Source organism: Narcine bancroftii, unplaced genomic scaffold, assembly GCF_036971445.1.
Source record: "Narcine bancroftii isolate sNarBan1 unplaced genomic scaffold, sNarBan1.hap1 Scaffold_283, whole genome shotgun sequence".
In the NCBI taxonomy this organism is placed as follows: domain Eukaryota; kingdom Metazoa; phylum Chordata; class Chondrichthyes; order Torpediniformes; family Narcinidae; genus Narcine; species Narcine bancroftii.
Genome location: NW_027212018.1, coordinates 201,277 through 223,089, shown reverse-complemented (window position 1 = coordinate 223,089; position 21,813 = coordinate 201,277). Strand labels below are relative to the sequence as shown.

The window sequence follows — 21,813 nt, the reverse complement described above, 5'->3', positions numbered from 1 at the left end:
GAAGAGGTGGGGAATGGAGTTGGCAGTGTCAGAGGGAGAAGGGGAGGGGTTCAGGCCATCATGATGTTGTCCGTCCTCTGTTCAGCTGGGATGTAATGTTCTTCTGGACTCGTGTCTTGTCTCTGAGATCGCTCCTTCTCCTGGGAAGAGAAATACGAGTGATAGAGATGCCGTCTCCGAGGCCTGATCACGATGACTTTGGAGGGCCCCAACTCTTCCCCCATCACCCCCCTCCCTACCCCTGCACACTAGGGCCTTTCTCTTCCTCTGCTTCACCTAAGGAAGTGTGTTATGGAGAAAACCACAATCTATATCTGCAGAGCTCAGAGTACCGTGTCTCCATCAGGCAACACCCTGGTTCACCATGACATGGCAGCAAGATGCTGGACAAATCATGGATGGATCAGTTGAGTCCCTTCAGCTGACCCATCTGAACCTACCCCACAACAATATTACTCTTCCCTCCCTCTCACCAGTACCTTCTGTTTTTCTTTTATTCCTGTCCCTATATTAAAATCTTTTTTGTGCCTTTTTTGGATGAGCCTCCAGTACCACCCCTGGCAATGTATTCCAGCCACCCACTACATTCTGTGTGAATAAAATATCCCCCTCACATCTTGTCTAAAGTTCCCTCATCTCACCTTATTTAGACGTCCTCTGGTATTCTCGCCCCAGGAATGCACAAATATTCCAAGTGTGGTCTGACTAGAATTTTATACATCTGCAACATTACATCTCAGTTCTTGAACTCAATTCCCTGACTCCTGAAGGCCAGCACACAATACACCATCTTAAACTCCCTCTCAATTTGCACAGCAACCTTGAGCGATTTATGGCGCAGGATCTAAATATATCTCAGTCCTGCACACTGTTCATAATCCTGCCATTAACCAAGTGCTCTGCCCTCACGTTCTTGTAATCCGCATTCAATAAAGATATTGGTCTATTTGAAGCTAAGTTTAATGGGTCTCCAACCTTCTTTGGAATAACTTTTATTCATGCCCTTGAAAATGACTATGGAAATAAACCTGTACCAGTTGCTTGTTTAAGTACATCTGTATTTACAGGATTCAACTCTATCTGTCACTTCTCTGCAAACTGGATGACCTATGACAACCTTCTACACTGTCTACAACATCTCTACCTCTGTGTCATCCCCTGACGTACCCACCCTTCCACTCCCATCATCATTCATAAAAATCACAAAGAGCAGGGGTCCCAGAGCAGATCCCTTTGGAGCGCCACTAGTCATTGTTCCATCTACTACTACCCTCTGTTTTCTGCAGACAAGCCAATTCTGAATCCACACAGCCAAGGCTCCATGGATCCCATGCCTCCTGACGTTCTAAATGAGGCCACTGTGACGACCTTGTCAAGCACCTTACTAAAATCCACGTGCAGCACATACAGACCTTGACCTTCATCTATTTCCTTTGACACCTTCTCGAAATACTCAATTTGACTCGTGATGCAGGATCTGCTCCTCACAAAACTATTCATGAGTTTCCCCAGCATGTTTGTGCATTGCCCTCGGACCCAGCATCTGCAGACTTCCTGGCCAGTCCCTCCCTTACCCCTTCCCAGAGCTTCCGCATCCATTACAACATTAAGCATTGCTGCCCAGTATTGCCCAGTACAGACCTTTGTTAACGTTCTCCACAACCAACTAACCCTTACCCGTACCACACCCATAACTATGGGTGGATTAAATATCCAATTAACTTCTTTCTGAATTAATGCATCAGGAATTTGATGTTGATTCCAATTTTGAATAACTTTTCATAATTCTCGTTCAGCTCCTTTCAATTTAGATCCATTATCAGAACATAATTCTTTTACTTGACCACGTCTAGGAATAAAACACCAAAGAACATTAATAAAAGAGTCTGTATCAAGCAATGACGCTACTTCAATATGAATTGCTCTCATAGTCAAACAAGTGAAAATAACTCCATATCGTTTTTCAACACTTCGTCCTCACTTTACTTGCAAAGGACCAAAATAATCAATGTCCACGGATGTAAATGGGAATTCATCAGGTGAAACTCTGTCCTGTGGTAAATCTGCCATTTGTTGTTGTCCAGGTTTTCATTCTCTCTGTTAGTCACAAAGAGATGAAACCTCATGATTTCATTATTAATATATTTAAGCACTGATGTTCTATCAGTCCAAAACACAGGATCTGCTAACTCCATCTGTAATTCTCTTCTTAACATAGCGTCCATTTTGCTCACCACAGTAGCAACAGTCAATTCCATTCAAGGTCTTGTGACTGACTTTAATGGAGCCACTCTGGCTTTTCCCTTTACAAATCCACCATCTACTCGCACCTGGTTATTTCACAGGACTCAGTAACTGACAGGATCAAAACCATCTTCACTTACATCAGAAAAATGGTGTAACTGAGCAAATGTGGCCACTCCAAAGTCTGTTGACGTCAAAACTTCCAAGTATTTGAAGACGCTCAATCTAATTTTTCCAATCTTGTGTAATGGATTCTGGATTAGTTTCATCCCATCCAAATTTTCTTCTGCAGAAAACTGGTATTTGGCAAGGCTGATCATTAGGCTGAATTCGGCCAGTCGGGAGAAGAAGGTGTGCAGGTGAGACTTGTGTTGTGCCCAGTCTCTGCTGGCGACAAGAATGTCATCCAGATAAATGAACACGAAATTCAAATCCCTGCGCACCGTATTCATGAGGTGCTGGAAGGTCTGGGCGGTGTTCTTGAGCCTGAAAGGCATGCATAAAAATTCGAACAAGCCAAAGGGGGTGATGATGGCCGTTTTGGGGATGTCCTCGGGGTGCAATGGGATTTGATGATACACGCACACCAGATCGACCTTGGAGAATACTCTCACACCATGCAGATTGGCCATAAAGTCCTGAATGTGAGGGATGGGGTAACGGTCAGGTACTGTCGTGTCATTAAGCCGTCGATAATCTATGCAGGGTCGCCAGCCATCGGAGGCTTTTGGGAAAAGGTGGAGCAGCGAGGCCCAAGGACTGTCGGAGCGACGAATGATCCCCAGTTCCTGCAGATGCGAGAACTCCTCTTTCGCTATCTGGAGCTTATCTGGCGGGTTCAACAGTAATGTACGATAAACTGTATCAGACACTGTTACACCAGGTTCACAGTTGGGAGAATATTTAACGGTGATATACAGTAGACTTTGGTAGATACTGTGACACCAAGTTTTCAGTAGTGAGAAGGTTTAACAGTGATGTACAATAAACTGTGGAATATACTGTGATTCCAAGTTTACAGCGGGGAGAAGGCTGAACTGTGATGTACGATAAATGGTGGCAAAAATAGTGATGTACAGTTGACTTTGGCAGATACTATGACACTGTGTTCACAGTCCTGAGAAGGTTAAACAGAGATGTATGGTAGAATAAGGCAGATTCTGTGACTCCAGGTTTACAGTGGTGAGAAGGTTTAAAAATGATGTACAATAAACTGTGGCAGATACTGTGAAACCTGGTTCACAGTGGGGAGGAGGTTAATGGTGATGTACAGGAGACTACGTAGATACATTGATATTGGGCTCAGAGTGGGAAAAAAAAGCTTTATTGGCGATGTATGGGAAACTGAGACAGTTACTGTACACCGGGTTCATAGTGGGGAAAATATTTAACAGAGTTGTACGATAACCTTTGGCGAATAAAGTGACACCAGCTTCATATTGGGGAGAATTTTTAATGATGATGTACACTAAACAGTGGCAGATACAGTAACACCAGGCTCACATTGAGGAGAAGGTTTACTGGTGATGTACGGGAGACTGGCAGGCTCTGTAACACTGAGTTCACAGTAGTGAGAAGGTATAATAGTGATGTACGATAAACTGTGGCAGATACAGTAAAACTGGACTCACAATGGGGAGAAGGTTTAATGGTGATGTGTGGTAAACTTAGGCTGATACTTTAACACCAAGTTAACAGGGGGAGAAGGTTTAACGTTGATGAACGCTAGATTGAGGCATAAGCTAAGAGACAGCATTCACAGTAATGTGAAGGTTTAACAGTGATTTACTATAAACTGTGTCAGATACTGTGACAAGATGGCGCAGAGGGTAGACGTGTGGTTCCACCCATCCCCAGTTAGACTATTAAATGCTCGATTTTAAAAGTTGTAAAAGTGATTAAAAATACTGTTTATAGGCTTTGGAATTGTGGAGGATCAAAATAGCTACAAATGTGAAAAAATCGAAAACTCAGTTCCAGAAGAAATTACCTTACAAAAGAGTTGAAGAATTGAGGCCGAATTCAAGTTGAAGCAACGGAGTTGTCGACTGGAGTCCCCAAGCCTCAGACGACTCCTGCCCGGCTAAGTATTTCGTCGGCGCCAGCTTAGCGATGAGTTCAGCGGTTTCGACTTGTGCACTCGTGAACACAGGCGTGAGGGCGAGCCAGCTGAATGAGGACAGGCACGTGAGCCTGCAGCATTGCCTGGTGGTCAGGAGAGGTACAGTGTAACATCAGAAGACGCACCTGTGCAGTCGGTGGCCCTACCGGGCATGCACAGTGTGTCGAGGGTCCACAAACCTTTGGAGAAGGTGTGGGATGTGGGGGAGCCTGAGCGACGGTGAACTGACGAGGTCGGCACACTGTGCCAGGTGTCCAGACCTGCAGCAGCTCCAGAAGAGGACCTATTGCTATGGAGGAAGAAGATGCTCAACTTCATTAGAATTTGAAGAACTGGGGACTGTGGCAAAAGAAGGTCAGCCTCAAATGGAGGTGATGGATCCTGGACTGGATTCTGTGTTTCCAATTCTGGAAGGGATTGCTCAGCTCATGGAAGATATGTCAAATATATCAATGCAAATGACTCATCAGATGACTCAAGGATTTTCAGAAATGAAAACTAAAATGAACACTGTGTGTGAAGAAATAACTTTTATGAAGCAAGATATTAATGTAGTTAAGAGTGATGTTACGAGATGGACACGATCAGTGGATACTGTGCAAAATCATTTTAAAAAGATTGAGGAGGCTTTCTTGAATGCAAGAGTCAAGTGGAGCGTAATAGAGAAAAAATGGAAATAGTGGAAGATCCTTTTGTAGATTGGGGGATTCAGAAGAAGGAATTATTGAAGAAGTTTGACTCATTAGAAAACCAAAGTCGTAGAAATAATGTTAAGATAGTAGGTTTTCCAGAAGATATGGAAGGTTCGGATCCAGTGAAGGTTTTGAAGAAATGGATCCCAGAAGTGTAGGGCAGCTAATTTGTTCCAGATGGACTGGAATTAGATCGAGCGAACAGAGAGTTAAGGAAGAAACCGTTTCCAGGCCAATTACCACGAGCAGTTTAGATTCGCTGTTTTAAATATCAAGACAGAGAGATGATCCTCCGATTGGTGGTGCAGAAAACACGGCAAAATCAGGCTCCAATAATGGTTCAAAATAATAGGGTTTTTTTAATGCAGATCTGAGTCAAGAAATTATCAGAAGAGATTGAGAATTTAATTCAGCCTCAGAAGAATTGTGGCAAAAGGGATAAAAATTTGCTTTTCGTTATGCGGCAGTATTGAAAGATTTTTATGGGAATTTTCAATCTCTGTTTTTTGATGATGACCATGATCCTTTAATATTTGCTAATTCATTGTCAGATGTTCGAGGAAATGGGTGATCGTCACCATTGTCACCGAAGAGAAGGGTCAATGGGAATGAAAATGGAAAGATTGGAAAATATGGAAAGAATGGGAAAAAAGTTGAATTGACGCAAAGTCTTCTCGATATTGAAGATCCTGAACAATCAGTGGGACTGGAATCACTGGGTTGAATGTTTTTGTTTCAGGACTTTGTGAAAGTCTGACTGGGGGTGGGTGACACTGAGTCCTTTAGTCACCTGCCACTTGTGGACTTTACCATACCCAGATTTTTAGGGGGCTACTACTTTTGAGTAATTTGTTTTGGGATTGATTTTTCTCTTTTTTTTGGAATTTTTAAAATAGGTGGGATTTGAATACAGCGAGACTTAGAAGGGGTGCATTATTTTATAGTAGGATTCACAATTGTGAGAAGGTTTTACAGTGATATACTATGAACTGTGTCAGATACTGTGACACCAGGTTCACATGAGAATAAGGTTTAATGGTGATGTACGGTATGTTGAGGTAGATAAAGTGATACCAGGTGCACAATGGGGATAATGTTTAACGGTGATGTATGGTAGACTGAGGCAGATACAGTGACACCAGGTTCACATTGGGGAGAAGGTTTAATGGTGATATACGGGAGACTGAGGCAGATACTCTGCCACCAGGTTCACAGCTGGAGAATGATCAACAATGATGTATGGTAGACTGAGACAGTTACTGTGACTCTGGGTTCACAGAAGTGAGAAAGTTGAAAAGTAATGTCCGATAAACTGTGTCAGATACTGTGATACCAGGTTCACATGGGGAGAAGGTTTAACGGTGATCTACGGTATGTTGAAGTAGATAATGTGACACCAGGTGCATAGTGGGGATAAAGTTCAACGATGATGTACGGTAGACTGAGACAGTTACTGTGACGCTGGGTTCACAGCAGTGAAAAGGTTTAACAGTAATCTACGATAAACTGTGTCAGATACAGTGACACCCATTCACAGATGTGTAAAGGTTTAACGATGATGTATGGTAGACTGATAAGAGATAATGAGACAATGGGTTCACAACATTAACAAGGTTCAACAGTCATGTACGATAAACTGTGTGAGATACTGCGACACCAGGTTCAGAGTGGGGAGATGTTTTAACGGTAAAGTACAGTTGACTTTGGCATATACTGTGACACTGAGTTCAGGGCAGTAAGAAGGCTTAATGGTCATGTACATTAAACTGAGGGAGATACTTTAACACCAGGTTCACAGGAGGAAAAGGTTTAATGTTTATGAACGGTAGACTGAGGCAGAAAATGTGAGATGGATTCCACAGGAGTAAGAAGGTTTAACAGTGATTGACTTAAAACTGTGTCAGATACTGTGACATCATGTTCACATTGGGGAGAATGTTTAACAGTGATGTACGGTAAATTGAGATGGATACGGTGACACCGGGTGCACAGTGGGGAAGAGGTTTATCAGTGATATACGATAGACTGAGATCAATACTGTGACACCAAGTTCACAATAGTGAGAAGGTTTAACGGTGATGTACGGTAGACTGAGGCAGATACTGTGACACCAGGTTTACGGGGAGAATGTTTAATGGTGATATACTGTAAATTGAGATATATACCGTGACACCAGGTTCACAGTGGGGAGAAGGTTTAACGGTGATGGACTGTAGACTGAGGCAGATTCTATTACACCAGGTTCACAGGGGGGAGAAGGTTTAACGGTGATATACTGTAAATTCAGATATATACCGTGACACCAGGTTCACAGTGGGGAGAAGGTTTAACGGTGATGGACGGTAGACTGAGGCAGATTCTATTACACCAGGTTCACAGGGGGGAGAAAGTTTAACAGTGATGTACGATAGACTGAGGCAGAAACTTTGAGACAGGATTCACATTCGTGAGAAGGTTTAACATTGATGTACGATTAACAGTGTCAGATACTTTGACATCAGGTTCATATTGGGGAGAAGGTTTAACGGTGATGTACAGTAGAGAGAGGCAGATACTGTTATACCAGGCTCATTGATTTGTTCATTTATCGTAATTATAAACATTAACTTCCAAACATTCCATAAACTTCAATTCTAATCAGATTTTGTTCATTTAAATAGGTCACCACTAAAAGCCCAAATCGTTTGGTCTCTTAAGTAGACTGCACAAAATGAAATTCTTTACCTGGGTTTGGTTCAACAGCACTTCAGTCTGCTTCATTATTTTTTCAGCCCCTCGTTTTGTGTTTAATGCTTTGCCCACCCGATTCGCCAAATGGGCATCCAACTCTGTCTTCTCAGCTTGACCCAACGTCTCCTCTGTAAACTTAAGCAAACCAAGGAGACCAAAGTTAAAATTTTCACATTGGCATTTTTAAACACAAAAATGACGCTGTGAGTTGCAATTTCACATCAAAATCCCACTTGCTAAACTTGCAAGCAACTGAATTGCATCGAACAGCTGGAAAATTGCAAGAGAACTGCTTGGTTAAAGCAAAAATTCCACCCAGTCACCCCATTAAAGGCCTCCAAGTTAACAACAGATAGCAACCTGAAAGTTAAATACAAAGATCTGTATCAGGAATATTAACAGGCTTTTAAAAAAAAATCATTTCCACTATTGAAAGAAAACTCCTCAGGGAACACCAGGCTCTTGTTGAACAATTCCTGTTGTATTCCTCAAAATGGTTTGAATCTTGATTTCAAGCAGAGTCATTTGGTGAGATTGTTGGTCCAGAACAAACCCTGCCCACACACTCCCTTAAATACCTGCAAAGTCGTGGCTCAGCTCTGCTCCATGCTAAAGCTATCAAGCTTTTCTGAAGAGATAACAGACTTCAGATGCTGGTACGTTGAATCACAAAAACATTAATTCTTCCCTGAACAACAAACCTCTATCTGAAAACCAACAAGAACCTTCCCGAGTGGTAAATATCAACAAGACATAATATCATGTAACCGTACATGTCTTTGACTGTACTAGTTGGAGTACAGAAGGATAAGGGGGACCTCAGAGGCATTTAAAATGCTGGAAGGCCTGGACAGAGTACATATGGCAAAGATGTTTCCATTGGTAGGGGATTCTAGGACAGGAGAGCATAATTTCTGGATAAAAGGGTGTCAATTTAAAATAAATGTGGAAAAATTGATTTTGTCAATGGGTCGTGAAACCCATGTGAGGTCATTGGATGTATTTAAGGCAGAGATTAACAGGTATTTGATATGTCAAAGAATTAAGGGTAACGGGGAGAGAGCTGGGCAGTGGGGCTGAGTGGAAGAATGGTGGAACAGACTCAACGGGCCTACTTCTGCTCCTATATCTTGTGATCTATATCCTGCTGGAGACCTAGACAACCCTCCTCTTGCATTCCATTCTTAGAAAACAGTCTGCATCTTGGTTTTATGTCACATGAACCCATTTCCGATTGAATCCCATGTTACAAATAACCCAATGGAAATTCTGCATTGAGAGGACTGCAGCTTCCTCATTTTAAAAATTGTTATGGAGCAGCTCAAATGAGATTTCTTGCTTCTTTATTTGAAAGGGTTAAAATAGAATCAAATAAAATAGGAGAGGGAAAAGCAGAAGAATTTATGTACAACTGGGAATCAAAATTAATGGTTGGTGATAAAGATACACAATTGTTGAAACATTTGATTAATATATGGAATAAAATAAATGATGTAATTGGTGTAAGTGGATGTACATCACCCAGAATTGCTTTGATTCAAAATCCTCATTTCTTTTTCAAAGGATCATCAATTTCTGGATAGCGGGTTTCGTAAGGGAATTATAAATGTTGAAGATTGTTATGAAAGGGGTCAATTAATGTCATTTGAGCAACTGAGAAATAAATATCGTATACTCATCGCAAGTTTTTTTGCTATTTCCAACTTAGAGCATATTTGAAGGATAAGTTAGGACCAACCATGTTGTACTGAAATAGAAATTCTTTATAAGAGGAATTGTTAAAAAAAAATATTTGATGATGTCATCTTTATTACAAGTAGGAACTTTTAAATGAGGAGTTCATAAGTTGAGACAAAGGTGGGAAATGGATCTGAATAATTTAATTGATTGGCAAATATGGGGACATCCGTATAAGGATCTCAATGCAAGACATAAATTAGTTCAGTATAATTGTTTTTACATCAGTCATGTCAGCAGATGTCAGCAAGGATTTTATCTGAAAGCTGCACCTCGAGTCAGGTGATTCAGGCTATTGGATTTGAAAAGCTCCTCAGGAAGCTGATTTCCAATAGAGATCACATGATCCAGGGGAGTTGCATTAATTCACTTCAACTCAGCAGTCTGGAACTATTGACCAGAGTTCCACACTGCAGCAGTGAGGAAGGAATTCACAACTAGTTTTTTTTCCACAGTTACTTCTTTCACCAGTGAAATTGAATAGAATAAAATCAGAATTATCAGATCAATGTTTTAGGTGTGGTGAAGATGTTGCAACTTTCTTGCATTCAACTTATCTTTGTCCTAATGCAAGATCTTTTTGGGGAGAATTACAATATTAATGGAACAAGTTATAGGAGATATTTTTCCGCAGAATCTGACCTTATTTTTATTCGGAAATATTGAAGGAACAAGGTTCATCAGTGATGTACGATATACTGTGGCAGATACTGTAACACTGGGTTCACAGCAATGAGAAAGGTTAACAGTGATGTACAATAAACAACAGCAGATGCTGTGGCATCAAGTCAACAATGGGGAAAAGGTTTAATGGTGATGTACGATATAATATGGCAAATACAGTGTCACTGGATTAACAGTTGAGAGATAGATCAACGGTGATGTACGGTAGACTGAGCCAGATACTGTGACACCAGTTACACAGTGGGGAGAAAGTTTAACAGTGATATACAGTAGACAGAGGCAGGTACTGTGACACCGAGTTCACAGTAGTGAGAAGGTTTAAGAGTGATGTACAATAAACTGTGGCAGATACTGTGACAACAGGTTCACAGTGGGGAAGAAGTTTAACGATGATTCACGTCACACTGTTGCATATTCAGTGACACTGTGTTCACAGTGTGGAGAACGTTTAATGGTGATGTACGGTAGACTGGGACAGAAACTGTGACACTGGGTTCAGAGCAGTTAAAAAGTTTAACAGTGATGTATATACAGGATCACAGTGAGGTGTAGGTATAATGGGGATAGAAACATAGAAACATAGAAGATAGGAGCAGGAGTAGGTCATTCGACCCTTCAAGCCTGCTCCGCCATTCAACGAGATCATGGCTGATCTTAAAGTTCTGTACCCCGTCCCCGCTTTCTCTCCGTAACCTTTAATACCCTTATACTGAAGAAATATATCTAATTCCCTCTTAAATATATTTAATGAACCTGCCTCTACTGCCCTCTGTGGCAATGAATTCTACAGATTCACCACCATCTGGGTAAAGAAATTCCTCCTCATCTCGGTCCTAAATGGTTTGCCTATTATCCTCAAACCATGGCCCCGGGTTCTGGATTTTCCCATCCTTGGAAACATCCCATCTGCATCCATTCTGTCCGGTCCTGCCAGAATTTTATATGTCTCTATGAGATCCCCTCTCAATCTTCTAAACTCCAGCAAGTACAATCTCAATTTGCTCAATCTTTCCTCATAAGTCTTTCCTGCCATTCCAGGAATCAGCCTGGTGAATCGCCTCTGCACTCCCTCCATTGCAAGAACATCCTTCCTTAGATAAGGTGACCAAAACTGCACACATTACTCCAGGTGGGGTATCACCAAGGCCCTGTACAGCTGCAGTAAGGTATCCTTGTTCCTGTACTCAAACCCTCTTTATATGAAGGCCACATACCATTTGCCTTTTTAACCGCCTGCTGTACCTGCATGCTCGCCTTCAGAGACTGGTGTACAAGTACCCCTAGGTCTCTCTGCACTTCCCCATCTCTTAATCTATTGCCATTCAAATAGTAATCTGTCCTCCGGTTTGTATTACCAAAGTGGATAACCTCACATTTATCCACATTATAGTGCATTTGCCATGTATCTGCCCAGTCCCTCAATTTATCCAAATCACACTGGAGCTTCCTGACCCCCTCTTCCGTGCACACAACCCCTCCTAGCTTAGTGTCATCTGCAAATTTGGAGATATTAAAACCAATCCCCTCATCCAGATCATTAATGTAAATTGTGAACAGCTGGGGTCCCAGTACAGATCCCTGTGGCACCCCACTGGTCACCGCCTGCCACTCAGAAAACAAGCCATTTATCCCAACTCTCTGTCTTCTACCTGCCAGCCAGTTCTCAATCCACATCAATACTTTGCCCCCAATCCCATGAGCCTTGATTTTGGAAGCCAGTCGTTTATGCGGGACCTTATTGAAGGCCTTTTGGAAGTCCAGGTACACCACATCCACTGGCTCTCCCCCATCTATTTTACCTGTCACCATCTCAAAGAATTCCAATAGATTTGTCAAACACGATTTACCTTTTGTAAATCCATGTTGACTCTGTCCGATCCCTTCTCTGCTAGTCATATGCTCCGCTATTACCTCCTTAATAATGGATTCCATAATTTTGCTCACTACTGAAGTAAGGCTCTACGGCCTATAATTCCCTGCTTTTTCTCTACCCCCCTTTTTAAATAGTGGGGTAACATTAGCTACCCTCCAATCCATGGGTACTGATCCTGAGTCTATTGAGTTCTGGAAAATAATTCTTAAAGCATCTGCTATCTGAATGGCCACTTCCTTAAGTACCCTAGGATGTAGATTATCAGGCCCTTGGGATTTATCTGCCTTCAATCCCATCAATTTCCCCAAGACCATGTCCTTAGAGATACTGATTTCTTTCAGTTCCTCCCTTGCATTAGTCTCTATGTTTCCCAACATCCTTGGGAGATTATTTGTATCCTCTCTTGTGAAAACAGAATGATTTCTAGAATTGATTATTTTTTAATTTCAGCACATTTGCAGGATAGGGTTACATCTGTGGATTATAAGGCAAGACTGGTTTCGGACCATTCATTATTATTATTAGAATATCAGAGTTGACAGGATGTTCAGAGAGCTCCAAGATGGAGATTCAATACTATGTTACTGCAAAAAACGGAATTTATTAGTTATTTAAAACAACAAATTGAGGTTTTTATTAGTAATAATACTAATTCTGTTTCTAGTCAATTTGTTTTATAGGATGCAATGAAAGCTTTTTTACGAGGTCAAATTATTAGTTATGCTTCTAAAGTAAAGAAAGAGAGAATTAAAGAGATTGAAGATTTAGAGAAAAAGATAACTGTTACCTAAAAAGAATTTCAAAAAAAATGCTACTGAAACGCAAAAGAATCAGTTAACTAATTTAAAATTTAAATATAATGAATTACAAACTTATCGGTTTGAATGTTTAATGAACCGAACTAAACATAAATTTTATGAATGGGGTGAGAAATCTTATAAAGTTTTGTCATGGCAGTTAAAAAAGGAACAATTATGTAGAATTATACCAGTAATTAGAAAGAAATCGGGTATTAATTTTAGTCAAAAGGAAATTAATGAGGAATTTTGTAATTTTTATTAAAAATTATGTACTTCAGAATGTAAAGATGTAACTGAGGATGCTATAGATTCTTTTTTGAAAAATATTAAATTGCCACAATTGAATCAAGAAGACAGACAGGAGTTAGATAAATCCTTTACAGAAAAGGAAATAGAAACGGCCATAAGAGATATGCCAAATGGAAAGGCACCTGGTGAAGATGGGTTTTCTATAGAGTTTTATAAATCTTTTTATGCTGATATATTTCCTATATATAAGGATGTTTTACAACAAATTTATGACACTTTTCGATTACCCAAGTCTTGTTCCAATGCAATAATTACAGTTATACCAAAAAAAGATAAAGTTCCTTTACAGGTTTCTTCTTAGTTTTGCCAGGGTGGGGTCCATACAGGAGCCTGATAACAGCAGGGAACCCGTGGAAGGGGATGGAGGGCATTCGATTGTGCACCAGCAGGACACTGCTGAGGGTACGGATTCCCTCGGGCTCTCGAGGGTAGAAGGCGCTGGTTATTCCAATGGTTTAGGTGAGGCAGGGTCCAAATTAGAGCTGGCGCAGGTCATCAAGGGTCGACATAACAGGTGCCTGGAACTGTCATGAGGATACTAAGGGCTGGTAGAGGTAGGTAAGGAGGGGGTAGTTGTGTTCCGACGAGGGATTGCTGAGTGAGAGGCCACATGGATGGGACTTTGAGACAAGGGGCCTCTGACTGTCCAGGGATGGGGCCTGTAATTAGACCCGCAGACATCCAGCACACAGCATCTTTGACCCACTACCATCAGGAAGGAGATATGGAGGAACAAAATCAGGCTGACAGGCAGGGAAATAATTTCTTCCCACAGGCCGTGAGATTGACAAAGCAATGCGAGTTGAATGGGTCCGTGGAATGAAAAGGTTGAGAGGGATATGGACTGTTTGCAAGCAGCTTGGCCATCAGAAAAGATGGGCTAAAAGGACTGTTTCGGAGTTGTCTATCTGGACCAGTCTTTTGAATTGAATATTTAAAAAATTCATGACAGGCTGGACTATCATTTTAGATGGTGATTTTAGATTGACACATGCAGCCCGGAAACAGGCCTTTTCAGCCTATGAGCCACAACCACTCAATTACACCAATGACCTACAACCCCCGGTACATTTTAAATGGTGGAAGGACCAGGAGCAACTGGTGGAAATGCACGCAGACACAGGAAGAATGTAGAACTCCCCAGAGACAGTGTCAAATTTGAACCCGGCTTGCTGCCCCCTTAACAGCGTTGTTCTAACCGCGACGCTAACCTTGCCACACTCAATGATTCCCAGGATTCTTCCTCCTACTTTCCATGAGCTGTGATTGCTACCAAATCCAGGGCCCTTGTTTCCCTGAGGCTCTGACCCCTCCCCAGTGACTCTGTCCCCAATGCCTCTCATTGGCCGGATGATCATCACTCTCTTTCCTGGCTCTCACCCAAACTTTTTCACCCCAATTCCACCACCTACAACTCCCTTGTCATGTTCCACCCATTTACCCATAGGACCAAGTGTAACGAGGTGGGGGCAGGTCCAGGCTGTAGTCACATAGCTTGTCGAAGGACAAGTGAGAGCAGGAGTCCTGAGGCAAGAGGTGGAGAGCAGTGTGTACTGTGGCAGCCAGCTGTACAGGGGCACAGTCTCCAGGGTGTGGGGAGAGAGAGAGGACTCGCTCAGATGGGACAGATGTCCCAGTGCAAAGGTTTAGGGAACTCCCCAGCTCGGTGAAGGACTGGGATGCTGCCACTGGCAAGGAGATTGGACCTCTGCCCTCTCCATATCTCCACCGTCTTGGGGTCCTAGGAGTAGCACAGGTTCTAAGGCCTGTCGGTGGGGGAAGGGGAGGTGCAGGAACTGGGGTGAGGCAGTTCTGATGCGTGATCGATTTGAGATGGGCCAAGTGAGAGTATCGGTTCAGTGGGAGGACAGACATGATGGGGAATGGGCCTTTGGGACAGGCCCAGGGGAGGGCTGGGGCTTCAGGATGAGTCTTGTGGGGAGGCGGGGGCTTTGGGGACCAGCCAGTGAAGGACAATGGCTTTGGGAATGGACCTGGCGGGGGTCAGGGGCTTTGGGGAGGGAAAAGTGGGGAATAGGGTTTGTGGGAGGACCTGTTGGACAAAAGAATTAGTGACAGACCGAGTTGGGAATGGTATTGTGGACGGACTCAGAGGGAGATTGGATTTTGTTTGGACCCGGTGGTGATGCGATTGGTAACGGATCCAATGGGGGATGGTATTGGGGACTGATCCGGCGGTGGACGGTATTGGGGTTGGACCCAGTGGGGGAAGAGATTAGGGATGGATGCAGCGGGGGAATGGATTGGGGATGGACTTGTCGGGTGACGGGATTTTGGATGGACCCAGCGAGGACAGGATTGGGGATGGACCCGGCAGGGAACGGTATTTGGGACAGATCCGGCAGGGGACGGTATTGGGGTTGGACCCAGTGCAGACATGATTGTGGATGGTCCCGGCGAGGGATAATATTGAGGATCGACCTGGTGGAGAGTTTTGGAGATGGACCCGGTGGGGAATGGACCCGGCAGGGGACTGCATTGACTCCGTCTTCAATGCCTGACACAATCTTTACCGGATGATCACAGCCGGCTGATCACCGCTCTCTTTCCCAGGTTTCACCCAAACTTTCTTACCCCAATTCCATGACCTACAACCCCCTCGTCATGTCCCACCCACTTACCCACAGGGCCAAGGGTAATGAGGAGGGAGAAGCTCCTGGCTGTAGTCACACAGCTCATTGAAGGACAAGTGGGAGCAGGAGTCCTGGGACAAGAGTTGAAGGGCAGTGTGTACTGTAGCAGCCAACTGAATTGGGCCACATTCTCCAGGGTGGGGGGAGAGAGAGGCCTGGCTCAGATGGGTCAATTGACCCAGTGCCAAGGGTCAGGGGATTCCCCAATTTGGTGAAGGTATGGAATGCTGCCACCAGGAAGGAGATGGATCACTGCCCTCCCCACATCTCCACTGTCTGGGTGTCCCAGGAGCAGCTCTGATTCCAAGGCCTGTGGGTGGGGAAGGGGGAGGTTCAAGAACTGGGGTGGGGTAGTTGTGATGGGTGATCGATTGGAGAGGGTCCCAGTGAGGGAACCGGTCTGGTGGGAGGACAGACCTGATGGCGATGGGCCTTTGGTTGCAGATCAATTGGGGTGGGGGTGCGGGGACGGGCTGGGAATGTTGAGGAACAGTGGCTTGTTTAAGGTCTTGGTGGGAGACAGGAGCTCTGGGGACAGTCCAAGCAATGGGCGGAGCATTGGGGACAGGCCCAGTGGGGGACAGAGGCTTTGGGGACGGGACTGGTGGGGGATAGGGACTTTATTGACAGGATCGGGGGTGAACAGGGTTTTGGGGACGATCTCAGCAGGGGAGGGGTTTGGGGATGGGCCTGGTGGGAGATGGGGGCTTTGGGGATGGGCCTGGTGGGTGACAGGGGACAGTATTGAGGATGGACCCAGAGGACGGAGACCACCCCTGGATCTCCAGTTCACCATCGGGTCACTCATCTTGGCCCACGAACCTGCTTTGATCTGCGGGAACCTGAATTCGATGCAGTTGAGGTTCATCTCCCAGATATGCTCCTCGGCTGAGAAACCACCTTCACCTCTGGCTCGGGGTGGGGGCAGCAGGAGGGTGACAAGGGGAGGGGATACAGTGTATGCCTACCAGGTCAGGGACATAGGATGAGCCCAAGAACTGGGGTGGTGGTGAAGGCTGAAACCTTCGGGGCATTTAAGAGTCTCTGAGTCACATGGATGAAAGAAGAATGGAGGGTTATGAGGGAGGAAGGGGTTAGTTATTTTTATTTTGGTTGGAATACATCGGTCGGCACAACATCGAGGGCCGAAATGCTTGTACTGTGCTCTCGTGTTCTACGTTAAACCTGTCAGTCTTTCAGCAAGCGGAGATGTTGGGGAGGGAACGCTGCCAACTGGCACATTCCAGGCTGCAGGAGTACATGCTGAGGGATGGATGGAGGCTTGGCACAGCCAAAACGAAGGCACTATGGGGATGGATCATAACCCTCTCATTACCGGGGCATTGAGAGGCTGAGACCAAGGGGAACTCCTCCAACAGCAGAGGGGAGCTGTAACCACACGGTATCAAAGTGGTGGCAATGAAGGTAAACAGAGACGTATGCAGCAATATGTAGTGAAGGGAATATCTGGATACAACAGGAGGAGGAGAAAAGACTTGGAACAGCCTTCCTCTTTGGAAATAATTTGTGAATAAAGTCAATTTCGCTGAGTGGTGGGGGGTGGGTGGTGGTAGTGGGATGAGAAAAGCCCTACTCAGTCAACTTTACTTCATGAGATACTTTCTCCGATCCAGGAAATCTCTTCTGCACCCACTCCAAAGTACAACCTCAAATTTATTACCCTTGGATAGCACAAGTACGACCTGATAAAACAGAGTTCTTGGGGTAAACACACGCAAACACACAACCAAGCCCTCACACAACAGACAAATAATACATGTGGAGCATGTCCAGAAAAATAACTCACTATTGTTGAATATATAGCAGAGTGGAGGAGTATTTGTATGAGCAGCTCATCAATTGTTCCACGTTCTCCCTGTTTGGAGGAAGCAGCTGTTCCTGGGCCTCGTGGTACCGGCTCTAAAATTCCTGGATCTCTTTCCCAACAGGAATAGCTGGATGATGCTGTTGGCCGGGTGAAGGGGTCCTCGATGATTTTGTCAATGATCGTAGTGGATCACATTGATATTTGGGGTGGTGGGGGGGTGGGCGGCAGGAGGGTGTCCCCAGTGTTGCTCTAGGCCTCTTTAGGTCCAGTGGAATGTCTTCTGATCATTTAAAAAAAATATTTGTAAATCCACAAAGAATTCACACAATTAATAATAATACAAATCAAATATAAATACATGTTAAAAGAAAGAATAAAGAAATCCCCCCCCCCCATAAACCACCCCATCCCCCCTCTATCCCCGTGCCAAAAGAAAAAAAGAAGAAAAATGAGGACAAGGGACCCCCCAAACAGGAGCGCCGATTACTTTAATGTTCCTTTTCATAAACTGAGGCCTTAAGGAGAAAGGGAATGTCAGAGTTTCATTTAAATATTCACACCCACCCTTTGTAAATATGGGCTCCATATTCTTCCACAATATATGGTTGTTGCGGCTCACTAACCGGGATGCAAACCAGTACACAAGATGGCTGACGAACGCAGTGACTGAGCAGATCCCACGAGAACCAACAACCTTCGTCCCAGGTGACATCCTGCACGGCGGGAAGCAATGAGCATTGGTGGGAACACCCACCAATCCGAGGCTGGCTCTGCCGTCTCAAAAGACCTGTCCTCAGCAGTGGGAGAGTATATAAGCAGAGCTGCCAGTTCAACAAACCAGTCTTTGACTTCGACTTCTTGGGTGTGTATCGTTCATTCCACACTTCACGGTAAGTGTGCTGGATATTGTTGCGAAGCAAGAGACTTTAACCATCGACCACCTCAAGCCAGCAAATTGGTCTCCACTCAGCCCCCATGACGCAGATATAGGCGATCAAAAGCAGCGAACAGCGCTCCAATCACTGGTTCTGGGGAGGTGGGGGATCATGCTAACTGGGATCCCCCCTGTGCACAAGATGACTGACGAACCTGATGACCACGCAGAGTCAACAGGGACCAACAACTTTCGACCCAGGGGACAACCCGCACAACAGTAATCAACAAGGACAGGAATACTGACTAATTGGAGGCCGGCGCTGATATGACATAATTCCAGTCGACAGCAGCAGGGAGAGAATAGAAGTAGAGCTGCCAGTGTAATAAAGGAGTCTTTAACTTTGATTTCTTGAGTGTGTGTCCTTCTTTCCACCCTTCACAGTAGCGCGCACACTCCAATTTCACATCGAATGGTCTTGCTCATCTTACATCGGGAGTCATGTGTCCAGTTTCCTTATCTGAAGAATGAGAAGTGCACAAAAATTATCAGATTTGTTTCTGGGATGTTTTAACCGGGTGATAGGAGGAACGTTTGAATATGGATCTCTTTCTCATTGGAAAAAAAGAAGATGGCCTTACAACATTATGAGGGGACACAGCAGCACGGATCGAGAGAGGATAATGCAAAGGAGCTGAACACCAAGTGTCACAATTTCCCAATAACTGATCAGCTGCTTGGACTTTAAGAAATGTCTTTAATGAAAATGTAATATCCTTGGAATTCTCTACCCTGTTGAAGGTTCATTTAAAATTGGGATCCATGGACATGTGATGAGTTTACTGTCATACACATTCGTAGAGGGATCAGATGCATCGAACTGAGATGCAGATACTTTGAAAAAAGTAACAGACATTAAATTGGAAGCGGTAATTAATTTGAAGGAAAGATTGAGAATAAATAGTCTCCCTTGTATTTCTTCAGATCAGAGGAATCCTGGAGCCAGGACAAAGTGATCTTATGAAATCTAAGGTTTTGATTGTTGTTGGGGTAGTTGTAAATGGATGGGCTGAAGGGGCTCCTGCTCCTTCGACTGCCTGTTTTCTGTCTTGCGAAGCTGATTGGGTGCACCTGTGTGTTCGCTCGCTCACTGATTGGTTGCTTCAGTTGCGCCAGCCAATGGGATGATTCGGAGGGGCTGCTATCTGATTGGACGCTGAAGTCGGGTTGGATTGATGGGCAGGTTCGCGGGTTGATTGGCTCGTGCAGTGGGGAGGCGGGACGTTGGCGGCGTCGTCGTCTGCTCGGGATCCATCGCGTCTCCGCGGGCGCTAAAGAGAAGTTGGCGACGGCGCCGGGATCATCCTCAGCCGCGCGGTCCAGGGAAAACGGGCAACCAGCAGCCCGCTGGGCCCCACCTGGGAGTGGCCGGTACCGGCCAGGTGTTTGAGTGGAGCCGAGGCGTCGGTGCGAGGCCTGATGGCGCCGACAGGGCGAGGCCGGAGTCCGCGAGGTAACTTGCAGAGGGAGGGGGCGGGGGCAGGAGCTTGGCAAGTCTGGTTGGCGCATGCGTGGTGAGTTCGCGCATGTGCGGCTGATTTGCATGTGCCGACGGGGCAACTCAGCGAACCGTTTGCGCAAGCGCATGCGCACAGAAATTAAGATGGTTGCCCCCAGCAGATGGACCCCGAAGCGTTGAGTCGATCCGCACATTTTGGGTCTTTCGTGTCCTGTGTCTCTGTTCTCGTTTGTCAAATCATTTGATTTTAAAAATAGGCTCTAAGACTTCAGGGCTCCTCGCACTGGGTCAAAACCCCGACTTGCGACCATTGTGGAATCTGATGATCATTTGGACTCCACTACGGTCGCAGGTCGGGGAGGACTTGTCGGGGGCATTGGGTCGCTAAGGAAGGGATGAAAAACCAATCTATTTTTCTTTGCTTCCCAATGCTCATAGAATGTGTCTGATTCCATCCGTTTTTCCTGTTGTAGCATCACATTCTTCATCAAGTTAGATGTTATTTTTTTTAAGTTGTGTCACTTGAACAATAATGCTCCAACCCTTATGATCCTGACGTACCATGTGTCTAAAATGTAATGTTTCTCAGTTACTTGTCCGAATGCCTTGAAAAATATAGGGACTTTGGTGTTAATAATACAGAGTCAAGATTTCACCAATCCTTTTGAATTTATGATCTCTGGGATTTCTGGTCATGTTTTCTGTTTAGTTTGGTGTATCTTGCAGACCTGTTTGGTTGCAGCAATAAGAAGTTATCGATTTGTAGCGTCCGCTGCAGCAGTGCTACCAAATAAAGAGACGTCCACACAAGGTGAGTGTAAAACAAAGACTGGGTTTACTGTTTTAAATTCCCTACGTCTGCTCGCTGGCCCGGCCACTTCTGGTGACGTACCCCTGACTTCCAGCAGTGACGTTGTTGCATCATTCTCTGGCCAGCTGGCAGCTACGCAGAAGTGAAGGGCTCCTAAGCCCATACATGGTGCTGGGCATGGGGTCCTTCTCGGTAGTGAAGGGGAGTGCGTGCCATCTTGGACTGTCCAAGTGTTGCAGTGATTTGGCTTTTTTTCCTCGCCCCGTCACTTGGTACACTACAATCTCAATGTTTTAAAGGGGGAAATTCTTTCAATGTTTCATTCACCTTTATTACAGAATTCTTCCTTGATTATCTGTGTAACATTGAATGTTAGGGTTTTCATGAACAGGGATCATGATTTTACTCATAAGTTGGTGAGCAAATTGATGGGACATTTTTTACTAATGCCCCATGGGAATCAAAATAAAAATGAAGTTATATAATTAGGAAGGTTTGTTGACTCTTTTTTTTAAGCAGGATGTCAGAATGATTTTCATCTTGCTTGCTTAATTAAAATGTGATTTGTCAGTTCTTAATGGCAACTGCCATATTGGCATTGCAAGGAGAGATGGGAAATGGGTCAGGTCCTTGTTGGTCCCAGTAATGCAACGTAGAAAGATGTCATGGGACTGAATGTGGTTTAGGGAGGGAGAGGGCATTAATTTTTAGGAAATGTATGTGGCCAGCCACCTATCAATATTTTCCTGAAATAGAAACTCCTGCTGGTAGAAGCCATTTCCTACTTTGAACAGGCCCAATGTCATTATCCACGAAGATATTGTTACGAGTCCAAAGGTTCCCAAAACCGAGAAGCAATATTCATTCATCAAGAAAATTGGTTTTTAAAACAGAAGATATTTTTAATCAAATTTAATCATGAAAATAGAATCAAAC

At 44.3% G+C, this 21,813-nt stretch overlaps 2 long non-coding RNA genes across 2 annotated transcripts in view; one reads left to right on the top strand and one right to left on the bottom strand.

Annotated features, from left to right (window-relative positions):
* Positions 1 to 7,836: 7,836 nt before the first annotated feature.
* Positions 7,837 to 20,072, bottom strand: LOC138750843 (uncharacterized). The gene is made up of 3 exons (XR_011349542.1): positions 18,238 to 20,072; positions 17,653 to 17,953; positions 7,837 to 7,923 (listed from the first exon to the last, which is right to left on the bottom strand). It is a non-coding gene; the product is annotated as an uncharacterized lncRNA (long non-coding RNA).
* The window catches only part of LOC138750844 (uncharacterized), a 53,178-nt gene continuing 51,154 nt past the window's right edge, over positions 19,790 to 21,813 (top strand). Inside the window, exon 1 of the long non-coding RNA XR_011349543.1 lies at positions 19,790 to 20,060. This is a non-coding gene — a long non-coding RNA (uncharacterized lncRNA). The remainder of the gene's footprint in view (positions 20,061 to 21,813) is intronic.